Source organism: Gorilla gorilla, chromosome 6 (assembly GCF_029281585.2).
Source record: "Gorilla gorilla gorilla isolate KB3781 chromosome 6, NHGRI_mGorGor1-v2.1_pri, whole genome shotgun sequence".
Lineage (NCBI taxonomy): Eukaryota > Metazoa > Chordata > Mammalia > Primates > Hominidae > Gorilla > Gorilla gorilla.
In genome coordinates, this window is record NC_073230.2 from 134,191,316 (window position 1) to 134,210,892 (window position 19,577).

The window sequence follows — 19,577 nt, forward strand, 5'->3', positions numbered from 1 at the left end:
AAAATAATTTGTTCATAATTTGGAGAAGGCTAAGGACCAAACTTGTGAATGCTTGTAAACAAAAGAGAAAGTATCAAGCACTTATTCTGCCTTTCCTATATCATCTGTACTATGTAATTACTAAGAGGCAGTTCCTTTTCACAGAAGTATTATAGCTAATACATAAAGAAAACGTGATGGAATTTGACAGTGACCATTTTGAAACCAGTACAGAAATAATACATCTTGACACTGAGCATCGGTGAGTGGTAATATCAAACACAGGCAAACAGAAGACAGCCAGATGTTATATTACTCATGGTGGATCTGTGCCCTGACATGTATGAAGTATCCTTGACACAAAAAATAATAAATCTGAATCAGTGCCACCTATCTATCAATTTACAGAAAATACAGGTAACAGAGGACATGTTAGATGACACCAGAGGAGTGCTTTCAGAAAAATTTAAACTGTGGGAAACTACAAGAAAAATACTGTTTCTTCCATTTGTAGATTGCAAGAATAAAAGAATGGTAGAGAAAATTTATAGATTAATAGAGACTTAAGAGATATTTCTGTTATTTGCCATGTATGGCATTTAGTTGGATTATGATTTGAACAAATGCTATGTTAAAATTCTATGAGGCAATCAGAACAATCAGGAAATACGAATGCTGGGTGAATTAAAAAATGTTTGTGAATTTTTAAATTTTTCCAAGTATATTATGGTTATATATTAAAAACGTTCTTAGTTTCTAGAAAAAATACTAAAATACTTATAGATATTATGTTATTTTATATTATGTTAGGGATTTTGCTTCAGAATAATTTGGTAAGTGGTGTTCTTGTGGTGCTGGTTATAGATGAAACAAGATTGTCTATCAGCTGCCAATTATTAAATCTTGGTTAATAGGTACTTTGAGGTCTTTTATACAATTTTCTTTACTATTGTATATAATTGAAATTTTTCACAGTAAAGGGATTTAAAAAAAAGAAGTAAAGTGTCACTCTATTCCTCAAGTTAGGCATGGATTTTAGTTGGCGGATCACTGAGCACCATCAAAGCAAAGTGGTAGCTGGTAATAGCTTATACAACGATCTAATGCTAAGTGAATGTCCAACAGATACTTGCAGGTTTTATTCACTGCTTTCCCTTGACTTTTAAGCGACAACACATTTTGCATTACATAGTTCTTGTATCCAGTTTATCATTCATAGAGATGTGATCTTAATTTTTTAAAATGTGTTCTGCAGTTGTTGCTATTTCAAAGATCGCAGATGACATAAATGCCCAACTTACTTCTTCTTAGTAATCAGTCTAGTCATGAACATGGTTTCTTGAAATAAAATTTTACCCATTTTAGTAAGACATTCTGTTCATTCTAACTTAATAGCATTTTTGTCTTTATATGATCTTGAAATGTAAATGTCATCTAAGAGTTTACCCAGGCAATCTCGTTGACTACACCCTGTAAGACAACTTAAGCCAAGTGAAGAAATCATTTCAGGAACATTCAAAAAGGTTAACTAAAGATTCAAGATGACTGAAATGCTGTATTTGGTTATTTACTTTTGGGCAGGGAGGAGGATGATGGTAGACATGTAGGAGGTTTCATAACTGAGACCCAGCAATGATCAGATATTTGATAAATAATTGTAGAGTGGAGGAGTTAAAATACAGGTATCTAACCGTGCAATATATTAAGGAGACAGTGAATATAAACATAAATATCTGTTGGGGTTTTATTTAGATGCACCTCAATTGTTTCAATAAATATATTGAAATGAATGAAATTAGCATGATCATTGTGAATACTATGGTGGAGTGAAAAGTTGATTACATTTGCTTGAGGAATGGTCAGGAGTTAAGAAGGTATATTCTGAATAGACTAAAATAACCTAATGGGTCAATTTCTCAACCAAGAATATATATTTTCTATAGATATTTATTGAGTTTATTTATAAATACCTACTCCTAAATCTATTATCATTGTGAAACTTTTAAAAATTACCTCAGGCAGAATGAGTGTTTTTCCTTTGATCCCTCAAACATAATTGCTAATTGCTATTTAGCCTTATTCTATTTTGTCTTACATGCTATTTACTATCTTACCAAGCAAAGATGAATTCCTTGTATGTGTAATAGATTTCTTCAATACTGTACTAAGTGTCTGAGGAAATAAATTTAATCAAAGAAATTTCATACATGTGAAAATAACTTAAAATTTTAAGGTCTCCAGAAAGGAGATTCTACTGATTCTCTTAAAGTAAATGAAATAGCTAATGTCTGTTTATCTAGCTATTTTGTTTACACTGATGTTCAATAACAGTTGGCAACTATTTAGTTTAAGAGCCTGTGAGGGAGGCTGCTAGTTGCCTACTAACCATCTATCTCTTCTTTTTCAGTAACTGAACTCCTGTGTTATTTTGGATGGCAATGTGCCCAGTAGTTAGCAAGTACAGCTATAGTTTTCTCTTGCATAAATAGGGTTTGCATGGAATTTAAGTAAAATTCTGATACAGCATCTGAGAAAACTCACTTCATTCTTCCTCCTTCGTGGACTGTAGATGTGATGGTTGGAGCTCCAAATATACCTGTAAGGTAAACTTGAGGACAGAAGCCAGATGCTAAGGATGGAGGAGCAAAAAGATAGGAGACTGGATTCCAGCTTATATTGCAGAGTTACCATACCTGATCTTGACCACCTACTGCTAAATTTTGTGTATATGAGAGAAAAATGGACAGTAAGTTTAAGGCATTGTGTTGGCAGGGAGGAAGGGTTTGACTACCAGCTGAATGCAATTCCTGTATAATACTCCTCACGTGTATTTTAAGATATAGTAAATCAATTATATTTTTCTTATAATGATTACTTCCAGCTCTTTAAACCTTAACTTGATGATTAATTCACTGGCGATTAGCATTTCTAGGACTATTGCAGAATCTATCCAAATTTTCCATTTTGAAGATGGCTCTATAAAAGACATAAAAATACCACGAGGCCTTCATGTAGAGGGAAGAAATGTGTAAAATTATATGATGAGAATTTCTTTCATTATTATAATATGGATATATAGTTATGTTATTTGCCATTCAGGAATACAAGAAACATTGTGCAACTCTTAAAGACTGAAAGAAAAACTAATGCAACAGTTTTGAAGATAATAACATCAAAAGTAACTATGCAATTTCTCTAAATATGCATTAAGCTTTAAAGACTGAAAATGAACGAAATGAATTTGGCTCCTGGTTGCAAATCTCATATATACATATATACATATATATATATATATATATATAATTTTTTTTTTCCAAATTGGAGTCAGATGTTTCTAAATATCTCATGGAATATTCCCAAAGATTTTTACATGTGTAGTTTTTTGTTGTAGTTTGAAGTTAGTTAGATTTTTTTCTAATATTGGATGCAATTAAACTACATTCTGGGCATACGTAATTCAGATTTTAAGAAAATTAATTCAGTTTAGCCAGTCTATAGATTAGTTGGCATTTAATACATTTTATAAAATAATCTGTTACAGTTTATGCAAAGCATAAAAGAGTAAATAAAATGCAGATAAGGGAGTTAGGGAAAGAAACATTTCTATGCACTTGAGATGATAAAAAATAAATTTAGAAAAGAATCAGCTTCATCAGTAATGCCTGTTTAAAATGATTTGCTTTTTAAGGTCTGAAGTTCACTATAAAGGGTCTTTGAAGAGACAATAAAATCTGTTATTGATTTTCATATTTTTAACAAAGATGACATGTTTCTATTAGTGGTCATGCTTTTCAATTTGTGTGTTTAAACATACTTTAACCCCCTATTTAATGTAAGTCTCTTAGGCTTCATTTTTTCCACTTGCAAAGTAGTTCTCAGAACAATCCTTCTGAACCTGCCTCAGCAACGATTCTGAGAGTATTTGGTTTTTCTCTGGTAGGTGGTATTGGTGATTTTGCTACTTAAATGAAAATATCTTTTATTTTCCTAAAAATATTGGTCTAAAGTCTTTGGACTGGAAGGAGTGGATAAAATGAGAAGTGAAGTTGACAGCTGGTGACCTAAGGGGATTCATGACTGTCTGCAAACTACAGGAAGGAGTCCTCGTACAGAACAAATATAGATGAACTTAATGTTTTCTTGCAGTTTGTGTTTTGTTTCCAGTCTTCAAAGTTGGAAAAGTTTTGTGTTTTCCAATAGCAAAGAATTGGCCTACAAAATCTATGAATCATAAGTTAAAGTACATAGTTATAGTGTTTCATTTTATTTTGAGTGTTGTGCATTTTATAACACAGGTTATTTACTCCAAACTTATCTGCTTAAGTTCCTCAAGTATTGTGCCATGACTTACACATTTACCAGGGTAAAATAGGACAAGGTTGAATATCAACATTTATTTTAAGGCACCAACATTTATTTCCTCAATTATTGTGCCATGACTTGCACATTTACCACAAGGAAGGGCATGTAGCTGAAGCAAACTTCCTCGGCTTTCAGGTAGTAATCTTCCAACTACTGTTGGCAGCAATGCAGATTGTCAAATGCACACCTAAACTTAAAATTTGGGGATAATTCAGAAAGAATTCCGAGATGTTTATCCTAAAGATTATGTGTTAGTTACACTTAAATAGAGGCAAATTAAGCTTGAAAGTAATCATTAAACATAAAATAGTTCCTGGGATCTGCTACACTTAATTAAATCAAATTTATTTTTCTCCAGTTCTGTATCAGGTAGTGGGGGGAAAGTGAGGAATTCTGGATTTGGAGCTTGAGGTCCGGGATTCAAGTTCCAACTTTGCAGCTTATTACCTCCACCACCTTTTGAGGTACTGCTATGTCTCAGCATAATTCTTATCTGAAAGAGAACAATTGAGTAATTGTATAAATGGCACACTTTCTATGTTCTCATTGTTCAAAAGACCACAGTATTTTGTTTGTATATTGCTATGGACATTACTATGGATCAATATTAAGTTTGATGTAACATTAACCTTAACATTTCAAATTGCTTTCTGAGTTACACTTTAAGCCTTGGCTCTAGATGCATTATTGTGAAGTAATATCTATGTGCTAATTTTCTCATTAATTAGTATGCCCTTGGCATATGGCACCGTATGCTGCAAACTTCCAAAAAAAGTTACCATAGCATAACTTTATTACTGCAAATCATAACATTGGCAATAAATGATTTAGTAAGCATAGTGATATTTAACAGAACCTTCAAACAATTATTATAGCATATTTAGTATGCACTTCATCAAAGCCTTGTGTGTAGTCTCAACGACAGTAACCAATATAGTTATATAAAAAAAATACTAACGCCATGACAAATATGGTCAATAATTGCTGTACATATGTACTCTCCATGTGGTATTTAAGAACTGTTTGTATTACTGTTTTTATGTAGTCTGGTTAAAATGATGCCCTCTAAAATATAATATCACCCTCAATCATAGAAAGAAATAAAATACACATTTCTGAAAATGTTTAATTACAATTTTATGCATATCCTAGAATTACTTAATATCTATGTAAACATATTTTATTAAAAAACATTTGGATATTAATTTCTTTCTTGAAATACTCATTAGACTTTTTCTACAAATATATGCTTCCATACTCCTGTAGGGGACTGCCACTTTTTATTGTTTTTTAGACATAGGTGTATTCTGTTAAAATTAACTGGATATGGTTTCTAATTAGCAAATTGAAAAGTGTGAAGAGAGAAGAGTAAATGATGGCATTATATCACTAACCACCTGATATGGTTGGGATGTTTGTCTTCTCCAAATCTCATGTTTAAATGTGATTCCTAATGTTGGAGGTGGGGCCTGGTGGGAGGTGATTGGATTAAAGGAGCAGATCGCTCATGAATGAAAGCAGATCTCTCATGAATGAAAGGAGATCTCTCATGAATAAGAACAGATTTCTCATGAATGCACCATCTCTTTGGTGATAAGTGAATTCTTGCACAGTTAGTTCATATGAGATCTGTTTAAAAGAGTCTGGGACCTCCCCTGTGTTTCTCTCTTATCCTCTCTTTGGTCATGCGATGGCACCTACTTTCTTTCACCTTCCACCAAGAGTTAAAAGTTCCCCAAGGGCTCACCAGAAGCCAAGCAGAAGCTGGTGCCATGCTTCCTGTATAGCCTGCAGAATGTGAGCCAGTTAAACCTCTTTTATTTATAAATTATCCAGTCTCAGATATTTATAGCAACTCTAAAAATGACCTAATACTCTACCATCCACCATCTTTTCAACTGGTAAGTTCTTTCAGTTTATCGCTTCAGCGACATGAGCCTGTTCCCCAGGTGTAGTCACTTACATGCCTCCTGTGTGTCTATATATTATAATTTATCCATCTTTTAATATTTTGTTAGGGTAAACCATTCTTCCTTTGTGTGTTTCTATATCCTGGGGGGGGGGGGAGGGGAACTCTCTGTCCATCAACTTTTAAATGAAAAAATTTTAAAATAAAGCCAAGGATTCTTTTAAAAGAATGTAATTTTTTAAAAAACAGAAGGAAACGATCTTAGGAATAATAAAATGTACCTGGTTAATTTTACTCTTGACAGAAATAAAATCCAGTGAGATTCAACAAATTGTCAAGTTACACACTTCTGAATGACAGATTTGGGACCAGAAGCTAGACCTCAGGTATCTGATGGTGTGCTTTGAATTCTGTCCAAGTATTCTTGTTCCCTAAGGAGGGGTATGGAACAAATCAAGGTGATAGGCATGAATATTTATTATTACCAGAGAGTAAGGGATCCAAAGGTTCTGAGGTGTTATCTCTTTTTGAAACTTACTGCCTATTATTGAAACTCATCTTTTGAATAAGGTATGAGAATGACAATATATTCTCCCTTAATTTTGGGCCCCTTTTCAATAAATTAAGTGTTTAGCATTCTCTGCTACAGACTGATTTGGTAGAAAACATAAAGGTTCTGTGTAATATCAGCCAACATCCTATCAGTTATGTTTATGTAAATTTATATGACTAAATTTATATTAAAAATTTAAAAGCTAAAAATAGTCAGGATCACCTTAAAATAGGACAGATTTGAATACCAACATTTATTTTAACTAAATGATAATTGGCACAATGACAGACAAATAGTCTAACAGACTACAGGAATAGGTGTACACATGTACAATGACTGTTAACTTATAATAAAGATGTAGCTGCAAATAGTAAGACAAGAGTGGTTTTTCTCAGTGAATAATGCTGGGTCTAATGTACATACAAAAACAGAGGAAAATCATCAATCAGTACTTGACACCCTAGATAAATTTCAATTCCAGGTTAATTCTGTGTCTAAATATAAATGATAAATAATAAGGCTTCTTAAAGGTAATAACATAATTTTTAATGAAAGATTATAATATAGGACATAAACAGTACTAATAAAAATATTAGTAATGCTTTCATTAAAATTAGGAATTCTCATTTATCCAAAGACACTATTATTAAGAGAGGGAAAAGTCAAATCTTTGAGTAGGTGAATATATTTGCAATATATATAATGGTTAAAAGTTTCATGTTCAATATACATAAAGATCTCCTCCAAATGAATAAAAATGAGACAGATGGTCCAATAGAAAAATATATGAGAGAACTGAGCAAGCTCTTCACACAAGAGGATCTCCAAATGGCCAATAAATATATTAGAAGGTGCTCAGCCTCATTCCACAACAAATAAATGAAATCTTATTACAACAGCCTGCATATCAACCATAATGACTGAAATTAAAAATACGAATAATACCAAGTTTTCGCAGTGATGTAGAACAATCCTATTTCTGATGAGACAATAAATTGTTAACTCTTTTTTGAAAACTACTACACAGTGTCTTCTAAAGCTTAACACATATACACTCTATAACCTAAGAATTCCATTCCAAAGTATATTCCCAACAAACGTGTACATATGTGCACCAAAGGACATGCACAAAAATGTCAGAGAAGCATTATTTTTTCTATATTTTTATTGTGGTGAAATAACATAACATTAAATTTACCATGATAACCATTTTTAAATGTATAATTAAAAGTAGGAGCTATATTTACATTGTTGAACAACTGATCTCTAGAAATGTTTCATCTGAAACTCTATACTTAACACTAATTTCCTCTCTTCCATATGTCCCTCCCCCAGCCTTGGCAACTACCTTTCTGCTTTCTATTTCTATGCTTTTGACTAATTCAAATACTTTGTAGGAGTAGAACCATATAGTATTTGTCATTTTGTGACTAGCTTAATTTGCTTAGCATAATGTGCTTAAGTTTGGTCCTGTTGTGGCATGTGATAGGATTTCTTTTCTTTAGAAGGCCAAATAATCTATTGTGTGAATATATCACATTTTCTTTGTCTATTCACCTGTTGATGGACATTTGATTTCCTTCCACCTCTTGCCCATTGTAAATAATGACGCTATGAATATGGGTGTGCAATTATATCTTGGAGATCCTGCTTTGAATTCTTTTGGTAAATACCCAGAAGTGGTATTGCCAGATCGCATGGAATTTCTATACTATTTTTTATAGTGACAAAACCATTTTCCATTCCCACCAATAGTGCACAAGGGTTTCAACTTCTCTCCACATCCTTGCCAACACTTGTTATTTTCTTTTTTGTTGTCACATCCTGATAGATGTGACATTATAATCTCATTGTTGTTTTGATTTGTTTTTCTCCCACCATTAGTAATGTTAAACATCTTTATGTTTATTAACTATTTGTATATCTTTTGGATATTGCCTATTCACATTCTTTGCTCATTTTTAATCAACTTTACTTCTGTTGTTCCTGAGCTGCAGAAGTTCCTTATAAATTCTGAATACTAATCTGTTATCAGATATGATTAGCAAATATTTTTTCTTTGCAGGTTGCCTTTTTACTCTGTTGACTGTTTCTTTTGATGTACAGAAGTTTTTGAGTTTGATATGTTCTTGTTTGTCTATGTTTGCTAACAGCAGCATTATTTTCACTAGCCCCAAAGTGAAAACCTCCAAAATAACAAGAAATATGAAATAACTGCTGGTAAATCAATAGCATAAATCAATTCTGCAAACATATATTGATTGAAAGAAACCAGACTAAAATGTATATTTATGCTTCATTGATTTAAAGTTCCAAAGTAGGAAAAATTAATCATGGCTATTATAATTCACAGAGAAAATACCTTTGGTGATAAAGGAAGGGTCGCTATTATAAAAGAGCATGAGAGAGGCTTCTGGTGTGGTTGCAATACTAGCTATTTTTCTTGAATTTGGTTCTAATCATCTTTGTATACTTATTTTGTGATAACTATTTGAACTCTGCACATATGAATTGAACATATTCCGTGTATATGATACTGTTCACTGAAAAATATGAAAAATAAAGCTTATCAAGGAATGACAAGTTGAGTAATATAGCCCATAGCCTGCTCATAAACTCTGAAGCTCTAGTCCTTTCCTTGTTTTATACAATTTTCAATTCAGACAAACTTTGATTTCTCTGTATCTATTTTTACAACCACACCTTAAAAAAATAATCCTATTGCTGATATCTACTACCATCAGCCAAGTTATGGTATCACAGATATTTGTAGCACATTGAAGAAAGAAAAATTTTAAACATTCCTGGAAAAAATTTTGTTTAGCTGCATTTACGTCACTTGGCGAATATAATAATTTCTTCACTCAATTACCTACACAGATAATTTAAGGCTTAGAATGCAATTAAATCAGCTTGCTAGACATTTAACCACGGGAATACAATATACTTGGAGATTTAAAAGTGAGTTGAGAGCCTTATTTGCAGCCTTATTTCTAAAAGCTTCATTAATTTTAAGCCTCATTCTGGTGAGTTTGTCTATCTAGTTTATATTGGGAAAGTAGATGAAGGAAATAACTTTTATTTACTCTGATCCATCTATATCTGAAATGGAATTATGATAATATTCTTTAGTATTTTTTATATTGGCAAGCACCTGGAATGATTTCTCTGAAGCAGTACCCAGGCAAAAATCAAGCAGATGATATTTTTTTAGAAATGTTCTATCTCAAATAACCCAAATGAACATAAGTTTATTTAAGGAGCCTAAAGACAACATTTAGGTCATCACAAATATATGAATAAACTATGAACACCTAAAGCAACTATTTCTAAGTAAAATAAGTTATATATTGGTATAAATACTAATGATATGAATGGAGATTTTAAATTTTACTTTGATGAGTTCAAAGTAAATGGTACTATTCAACTTCTTTCAATTGTTCTTGTTTGCTTCTATAGGTGGTATTTATATTTGCTATTTTTGTGGCAAGTATTAGAAATAATTATGAACTTAATATAGTTTGTACAGTCCCATATTTTGTTGCCTCATATTTCACTCGAGCTCATTTCACCTGCTAATACATGCTTTATATTTTTCTACATTTCTATATTTTTTACTGCAAAAATAACATTTTTGAACAGATAAATATAATGACACACAATCAAGGTAGTGTTTAACAATCCATATGTTGATGCTGTATTAGAAACATCTTTTTTTAGAAGTGAGAAGCAATATAATTTTCTTAATAAAAAGTTACAACTGGCTGGATAGGTATCATTGTAAATGTCTGAGGATATGGTATTTAACAAATTCTTGAATATAGCTTTTAAGAATTTTATTAAATAACATGTATGTTGGTATTGGTATGTGATACACTTTTCAATAAAATATACCTAGATTATTGTGTAAAATCATTTTTTATGAGGTCTTAGGACTGTAAATGCATTTAATGATGCTACACTCTATTATTTTACTGAAATAACAGATTTTTAAAACTCATTCATCTAGCATATTGCCAACTGTAAAGTACTTGAAAGACAATGATTAAGACGAAGTAAGATATATATCAAAGGCAAATTCAATCAGTCTCCTCCCACTGCAATGCTAATAATATAGCTTTAGATCAGCGTTTGATTATCTTAGTAAGAATATGGATAGGCTCTGTGACTTTAACGTACTCCTCATATTACCTGGAGGGATTTTAATTATTGCATAGGTTAAAATATAATTTTCAAAAGCAGCAAAATCATGTCCTTCAGGCAAATATAAAATAAACGTGTCAAATATTTTATTTAACTCATTTATTAGTAAAGAAACCTGTAAGATGTTACGACTGGTTCAAAGAACACTTAAGAAGTTAGGTTATTTGTAGTCAATTTATCAAAGAAAATTTAGTATAAGATTGCTGAGTTGGATATAAAACTCTTTAATTTTCAGTAGTTTATGAATTTTGGGGGTTATCTGTCCTAGCAGACAAATTGTTTCCACGTTTATTGGACAAATTCTGCAAATTAACAAGTAAATAAATCTGTGACCTTTAACAGTAAAATGAACCAGGTACATTCTCCTGGACAATCCTTGTGTAGCTTTTACCTCTATATAAAACTGAAAGGATGCATGACCCATATTATTTTCCTTATTATTAAGTTTTGGACATTTTTTTCTTTTATAAAATAGATATGCAACTTATCTTCATACAATATAGAATTTAAAATTAACAAATAGAGTTTTCCTCACTTAAGACTATTTGGGCAGAAGGGGTAAAATTATTCCCTAATTCAAGGGCCAGGCTACCCGTTATTAAATACCAAGAAGGAAGAGATGTAGTTTTAAGAGGTGCAGAGAACTGTGGGCATTTATACTTCAAGTGATGCGATGAAATTGACTGTAACTAATAGAGTGTGAAATAGTCTCCCAAAGAACATAATGAAGTCCTAAAGAAAACAGTTGAAAGCAGGAGTGGATGGAGGCCTTGAAAATACAAGCAAAGAAAATCGCTGCATTCGAAGTTGATTTTTAAGTTGTTAGAAAGTGTTGCTGCATCTAATTTTGTTATTTTTATTCATGACTGGCCATGTGTCATCTTAGTGCTGATTTTCCTAATTTATATGTACTCCAGAAAACAAAATGGAATCAAAGAATCCATTGCTTATTGGATTCTGTAAATACCAAAAAATTACAGCAAATATTTGCTACTTAGATAGAGTGTTGTCTGGACACATGCATTATGGGGAAAGTTGCTAAGCTGATTTCTTTAACTGATCTCAGCAGTGAGTTTGGGCATAATTGATATTTTAGTCATGTGTCTTGTTAAATATGCTAGATGGCATAATAGTCTTGTGCTGCAGACAATTACTCCTGAGGGTCTTTACTAAGAACCTAAACTACTTCAGAAACCAACAGAGTTAGATATAAATGAGTTTCTGTTATAAACAATATATCTTATGTTAATGGAAATAAACTCAGCACATTTTAATAAATATAGTGTTAATAAATAGGAAGACATTCCTAGGAGCTTAAATAAAAAACAGTAAATTTTATATTAGAGGTATACTTATTTATATTTATTATTAGCATTTCACCAATATTTCCCTAAAAATGATTTCTGTCATACATCAGTGTTTTTTAAAAAATAAATTTCATCATCAAGCTATTTTTTCATCCTAAAATCTATTTTTTATATTATACTTGTTTATCTCCCAAGCATGCGTTTAATGTATATTAGCTACAATTTTTTAGAACTATTTAAAACATGAATAGATGAAGGTGAATAAATCATTAATTGTATTAATGTTTCTATGGTCAATAAATTTCCCCAGTTTATATTTAATTCTATTGGACCAGTGATGTTGCAATTTTGTAGTAATTTCATGAAAGTTGGTCTTATTTCCATGTTTGATTTAGCAATTAAGCTTAACTTGATTAATATGACTATATGTATAGTCTTTTAAATTTATGTGGGATTGAAGTGCATTTTTTGGAAGTTGAGTTTTGTATTTACTTATTTTATATAACTATTACTCTTTATAATAATGGTGATAGTCTTGCTCATAAAATTTTAATCCTTGGCATCTGAAAGCAAACATACTTGGTAATTATTTTAAAATGCCCTTCTAACATTATAACACAAAGGCCTGTGCCTATAAGCAGTGCTCCACTGTGCAGTATAACATTAAGGCTAATTTTGAATACAAAGCGTTATGAGTGGAGTCATGAACCACTGGATTTAATACACATCATTTTATAATTTTTTTGGCAACTTTTTTGTTTCGAGAATCCTCTGTTTCCTCGGGGTGCTCAGCAGCTTGGAGTCTTGCAACAGTTTCTTCTTTTCCTGAATAAGTCATTTTCAGAGTCATCTGGATTTTCAGAATCAGATGAATCCTCACATTATCATAATCATCATCATCATCATCATCATCATCATCATCATCATCATCATCGTCTGCATCATGGTCAGCAGCAGCAGCCTCTCCAGCTACATCACCTTCTTCATCATGATGTACTTCACTAAAGCCAAGTTCACAGTGTCATCTGTCCCTTGCTGAAAATTGACTATTGACACCTGGCTGATATTGAAACTCCAGTTCCTCATCAATTTTCTTATCTTCTTCCCCTTTTCAGAAGTAAGATGTTGGTTTTTGATCTCCTGTAACAAGACGGCCAGTTTGTTCTTTCTTTTCTACAACCATGTCTAAAGAATGTTTACTTTCTTTCTTCATTACCTAAGTTTGCTAATTACAAATTGCTAGGTCCAAGATTGTTGTCTGTGAAGACTGAACACTTCACCCTGTGAGGATAAGACTCCCTTGGTGGTGCTCATCATTTTGGGATCTGGAAGGAAAACGCTCAACCTACTTGTGGTTCTTAGCAGTGTTGCCAGCAGCCTGCCATCTGCCATGGCTGAAGTAGCCCACTCGAGAATGCTCTTCACAATTCATTCATTTTTAAGGGGTTATAAAAAAAAATCATGTAAAGGAAAAGGAAACACTTCTGTTAGGTGCAAACTCTCTAATTTAATATTAATATTAATTAGTCAAGGCATATGAAAGCATTGTTTAGAAATATTTTACCATATAAGAAGGATCAACCATAAAAAATATTTCTTCCCTTATAAAAAGGATGTTATTTAAATATATAGCTATAATTTCATAATTTTGCATTCAATTGTGATGCAGATATTTATATTTCATTAGTCTACACTAACATAGACATTTTATACATGTTCATTTTTTATTAAAGTATGAAATACAATGTTAAACGTATGAAACACATAGGTGTTTTATTCACATTTAAATGTTTTCTATTTTAGCATACTTTTAACTTACTACAGGTAATTAATCATAAAATATAGCTAAGCAGTTTCCAAAATTTGTAATTATCACTAGAGGACATATGACTAATTTGAGATGACTCACCAGAGAGATGAATAAATTAAGTCTGTCATAATCTTATATATCTATTAAAATGTTTTTAAAAATTCACTGCATACACATTTTAACTAATTTTCAATTATTAATAATAGCCATTAAAATGTTAAAAAGTTTATAAATATCTAAGGGAACTCATTTAAGTTATAAATTAATTGTGAAAGATTGTCTTAAAAAAATGAATGTAATGAAAGTAGCCTCTGAATTGTAATACTTAAAATAAGGCATTGGAATAGCCAATTATTTTTATATCTATTTGCAAATTAAAAGTTATAATGCAAAAACAAATCTGGGTCGGGTACAGTGGCTCACGCCTGTAATTCTAGCACTTTGGGAGGCTGAGGTGGGCAGATCACGAGGTCAGGAATTTGAGACCAGCCTAGCCAATATGGTGAAACTCCCATCTCTACTAAAAATATAAAAAATCAGCCGGGTGTGGTGGTGCACATCTGTAGTCCCAGCTACTCGGGAGGCTGAAGCAGGAGAATTGCTTGAACCCAGGAGGCAAATGTTGCAGGAGTCAAGATCATGCCACTGCACTCCAGCCTGGGCGACAGAGCAAGACTCCGTTTCAAAAAAAAAAAAAAATCTATCAAATAATTATCAAGCAGATTCTAATGGTTGGGGATGATGTTAAAATCAGAGCTTCACTAGAAAATTGTATAAAGCAGACACTCCTTTCTAGGAGCAATTGTATTAGTTATAGGTCTGTACTTCATGGGTGGCCATCGTTAATTAATAACTGAAGACATGCTATTTGAAAATTGATTTTACTATAACAGAGAATGAGAATGGTTTTTTTAATTAATATTTTTTCTGTAATGAGAACATTCTGTGTGTTTCAACATTGGTGAAATAGTCCAGTGTGATTAAGGATACAACTATTGTCTATGATTGATTTTGTATGTAGGGTTTCAAAATGGAATTCAGAAAACACAGTCATTTTATAAACATTTACCTAGCATCTAACATGTGCACTGTATAGCGCTCTGTACCACAAGAACTAAAAATAAATACAAGGTTTTATCTTATATAAAATGTATTCAGCACATGTATAAATGAAATAGCTAGAAGTTCTATACAAACAAATGATAAAATAAGTAGATTCATGAATGTATTATTAGAATAAAATTGTGAATGTGTAGTTTGAGAATAAAGTTATATTTAATCATATTCTCTGATTATCCATGTTTTTAAAAGATTTAACAATCTTCTGAATATCTTGCTATTATAGGATGTATCAATCTACGACACACAGATATTTACATTTAAAAGGGTGAAGCTGTTATAATTTTTATCGGCCTAGATGTCATCTTGGTGCATTAAGCCTCAGCATGCTAAAGTTTTAATTCTGAGGATTAGTACCACCAATGAATGTGCCTGAAAGCATTTGTATTTCCTTAACCTGAAGAAAATAAAGTTTCTTTTAACTTCCAGGAAATTGCAGACTCTTCAAAGAAGCAGGATTCATGATTAAAAAAAGGAGGTGAGGAGGGAATTATTTAAAAAAGGGGGGAGGGGGAGGGGGGAAATTCTGTAATGAAAGGAGATCAACTTAAAATTGCACAAGACCTTTTTAATTAATTAATTTATTTATTTATTCATGATGAAGTCTCACTCTGTCTCCCAGGCTGGAGTGCAGTGGCACGATCTAGGCTCACTGCAACATCCATCTCCCAGGTTCAAGTGATTCTCCTGCCTCAGCCTCCCTAGTAGCTGGGACTACCGGCGCACGCCACCACACCTGGTTAATTTTTGTATTTTTAGTGGAGACGCGGTTTCACCATGTTGTCCAGGCTGGTCTCAAACTCCTGACCTCAAGTGATCTGCCTGCCTCGTCCTCCCAAAGTGCTGGGATAACAGGCATGAACATACTATGTAATTGCATGTTCTGTATTCAGTGGTATAATATTGAGGTGCTCTCACTTTTTTTAAAGACCACCATTGTTCTCTGATCACTTTAATAACTTTCTTACTCATTTTCCTTCTTCTTAGCTTCAGCTTCTATTCTCCATACAGCAGCCAGAATGATCTTTCTGAAACAAAGCATGCCATGTAGACTTCTCTCATTAGAGTCTTTTAATAGCTTCGCATTGCACCAAGAATAAAACCAGAAATAGTTGTCCTGGCCTCCCAAACTCTGCATAATCTCTTCACATTCAGCTTTCCATAGCACTCTCCCTCATGCTCACTGTGCTCCAGACACAATGGCCATCTACTGTCTGTGAGATACATAAGCCCTTTCCCATCTCAGCGTCTTGTTTCCACTTCCAGTTCTGTTTCCCTTTCAGAGTGGCTTCTCCTTATCATTCGGACTCCTTGCATATATCATCTATTCAAAGAGATCTTCTCTGATCCTCTAGCCAAAATTGAGTTCTATCAGTTACTCTCTGTCATCTCACTTCGCCTTATTTCTTTATTACAACTTTTTACAACCTATAGTTATATTGTTGATATCTACCATCTATTTTCTTGCTTATTGTCCATATCCCACAGTAGGATGTAAGTTTCATGAGTTCAGACATGCTCTCTCTCTTTTGCTATAATTCCATTCTACTAACTGTGGAAGGGAAGGTGCAAAATGTTTGTCCTTAGAAATAAAGAAAAGAAAGGAAGGGAAGAAGGAAAGAAATACTCGGCAGGCGAAAAAATAGCTCTTACTACTGTTAGCTTTACTACTTTTCTTATAGATCAAGTTCAATAAATCAGATCTTTTGTTGAGTCAGGCTGAGCACTGTAAAATATTTTTTATTTAGTGGTACTTTTGGAGCCAAATTATTTCTTCATTCTGAATTTTTAATATTCTGAACATTAATAAATAATTTGCCTTTATTTAGCAGCAACAAGTTAGCTCTAGAGGAAAAAAATCAGAACAGTGGCTGAATCTGCTTCATTTTTAAATGTGAATCAACAAATTTAAATATTCACAAATAAAGCTTTTAGAAATAACTTTTACAGACAAACACAATGTGTGACTATTAAAGTAAATGCTATAGGACTGACAGAAGTGGAGGTCAACAGACTCAGAAAGAGTTAGGGTATGCCTTCAGAATGAGGTGGGACCAGCAATCTTTGGTTATGTTAACTAGTAATGAATCTCAGAAATTTTGTGACCCTCATTCTCCATAAAACAGATCAAACCAGCTAAATTATTTTTTTCATTCTCTAATCTGCTAATATAGCATACTTATTTTTAAAATACGTAATATTAGCAGCACATCCCGATAAAGAGAAATATATGTTACTTTTTTTCCCCTACTTGTGCTTCTCCTACCAGGACCTTTTTCTCTACATATGGATTTATGCCCTGAGATGAATGCAGATGTATGCAACATTGGGCACTTGTTTTTATCCTGGGTTCCTACGCACAGGCAACAAAGTTCCTTCAATTTCATTGTGAATATTAATTTAAAGATGGAGGATCTAGCGTCCTGGATCACCTCTTCTTTCCATACCAAATAACTTGCACATGCGAAGGAGATCATGGCAGGCATCACCTTTCCTAAGACATTCAAGGTTTACTTCAGACTCGTACATAGAAAATCACACACGTCTATTACATGGTTGATAATTCACTTTTGAAAAAAAATTTCATTTAAAAATCCTTTGAACACTGGATTTGTGTAGTCTAGTTTTGAAACAATATATAAATTTGCCATCTCTTCATGTGCCCCTATCTAGGTCTTTATGCTACTCTGTTTAAAAAGTGACTCAGTTGAAATCAAACGTAATTTTCATCTTTAGTATGTTAAGTATTAAAATGCTCAATACATCTCCTCCAAAAACAGCAAACTTCTTAGAAAAGCATTAAACATGTTTGGAACTGATAGAAAATACAGAAGAACAGTAGTTCTCTGCTGTTTTTGAACTTTTCTGCTTTTTAAGAACTTTTGCCTGGGGTGAAGCTATTTGGTGGTATTTGAAGAAATTTACCAGTAATACATAACTTCTAAACTTCTAAACTTCTAAAGCAAAGACATCAGTGGGAAGAATAGTAGAAGCAATGCAATTTTATAATTGGAGGATTTTGAAAAATATCTCTGAGTTCTAGAGTTAAGTTCTAATTGTAATAAACAGTGAATTATTTGGAAAAACTTGGCTAGCAGGTTGCCTATGAATTTATCATTAGGAGGACAGCATCATGGCACCATATTTTAAGCACAGTAGCAAGTTTCAGCTTGTTGATATCCAAAAGTGTAATTGATATTATTTTTCAATCAGTTATGCCATCATAACTAGGTGAAATTATCAGAGCACTGGCTCAGGAATAAAAATATTTAACTCTGGCACAAACTGGCTGTGCATCTTTAGTCTAACCAAATCAACTTTCTGTGCCTCAGTTTTTAATCTGCAAAATAAAAGGGTTGGAGTTTATGATCTCTGAAGAATTCTCTTTCAGCTTTAAAAATGGAATATTTCATTAATCTATTGTTACTCTTATGGAATAGCCTTTAACTCAAGAGATAAATATTGATGCATTTAGGATGATTCAGGCAAATTATGTCTATATCTGTTTATCTGTCTATCATCTATCTATCTATCTATCTATCTATCTATCTATCTATCTATCTATCTATCATCTGTCTATCTATCTATCTATCCAAAGCAGAGACTACCTCCTTACTGTATAGAGTCAGGATGAGTAAATTATCTATATGTTATATTAGTGCCATAGCAAGTTCAGCAGTCTGATGAATATGCAGTGTATGTGAATATTACTAGAACAGTTGCTTAACTTAAAAACTTCCGTAACACTCTGCTTTCTACTCCGCCAGTGTATTAGTTTTTTCTTTTAGTACAAAGTCAACTTTTTGTTTATATTTTCAACTCAAGCTACTCTGGCAAGTTCAATTCCCATATTAGGTGCCCCTTTGTCTTTTATACTCACCTCTAGCTTCTTAATATTCCTAATTATAATTTATTTCTAAAATATATCTCTCAGAAGTTCTAAAGATTTCTGGTTTTTGCCTTTGTGAGGTTTTAGGAAAAGACTGTTTTTCCCTCTGGCTTAATTCTACTTGGAAAAAACATCCTTAGAGACAGTTTTAACTGCATATTTTTATGAAGTCTCTTTGAAAGTTTGTTGTTGGTGAGATTGATAATTATAGATTATAAATGTTTGATTGCAAAAGTTCTGTATTTTTAAAATGGAACAATTCACAATTATCAAGTGTGCAATTATAACTACCTAAAACAAACTTTCAGAGGCAGTTTCTGATATCTTATTATAATAAAATTATTAGCATTTTGACTTCTTGAAGGAATTTTATATACTCAAGAAGAACCTGGGTTGGTTCTAGGGACAGAGAGCTATCTTACAACACAGGAAAACATAACATGCTC

The 19,577-nt window shown here is 32.4% G+C and overlaps 1 long non-coding RNA gene across 1 annotated transcript in view; it reads left to right on the top strand.

Annotated features, from left to right (window-relative positions):
• Nucleotides 1-15,314, top strand: part of LOC101124486 (uncharacterized) — a 248,938-nt gene extending 233,624 nt beyond the window's left edge. Inside the window, exons 5-6 of the long non-coding RNA XR_008667428.2 lie at nt 6,555-6,636; nt 13,079-15,314. This is a non-coding gene — a long non-coding RNA (uncharacterized lncRNA). The remainder of the gene's footprint in view (nt 1-6,554; nt 6,637-13,078) is intronic.
• The last annotated feature ends 4,263 nt before the right edge of the window (nt 15,315-19,577 follow it).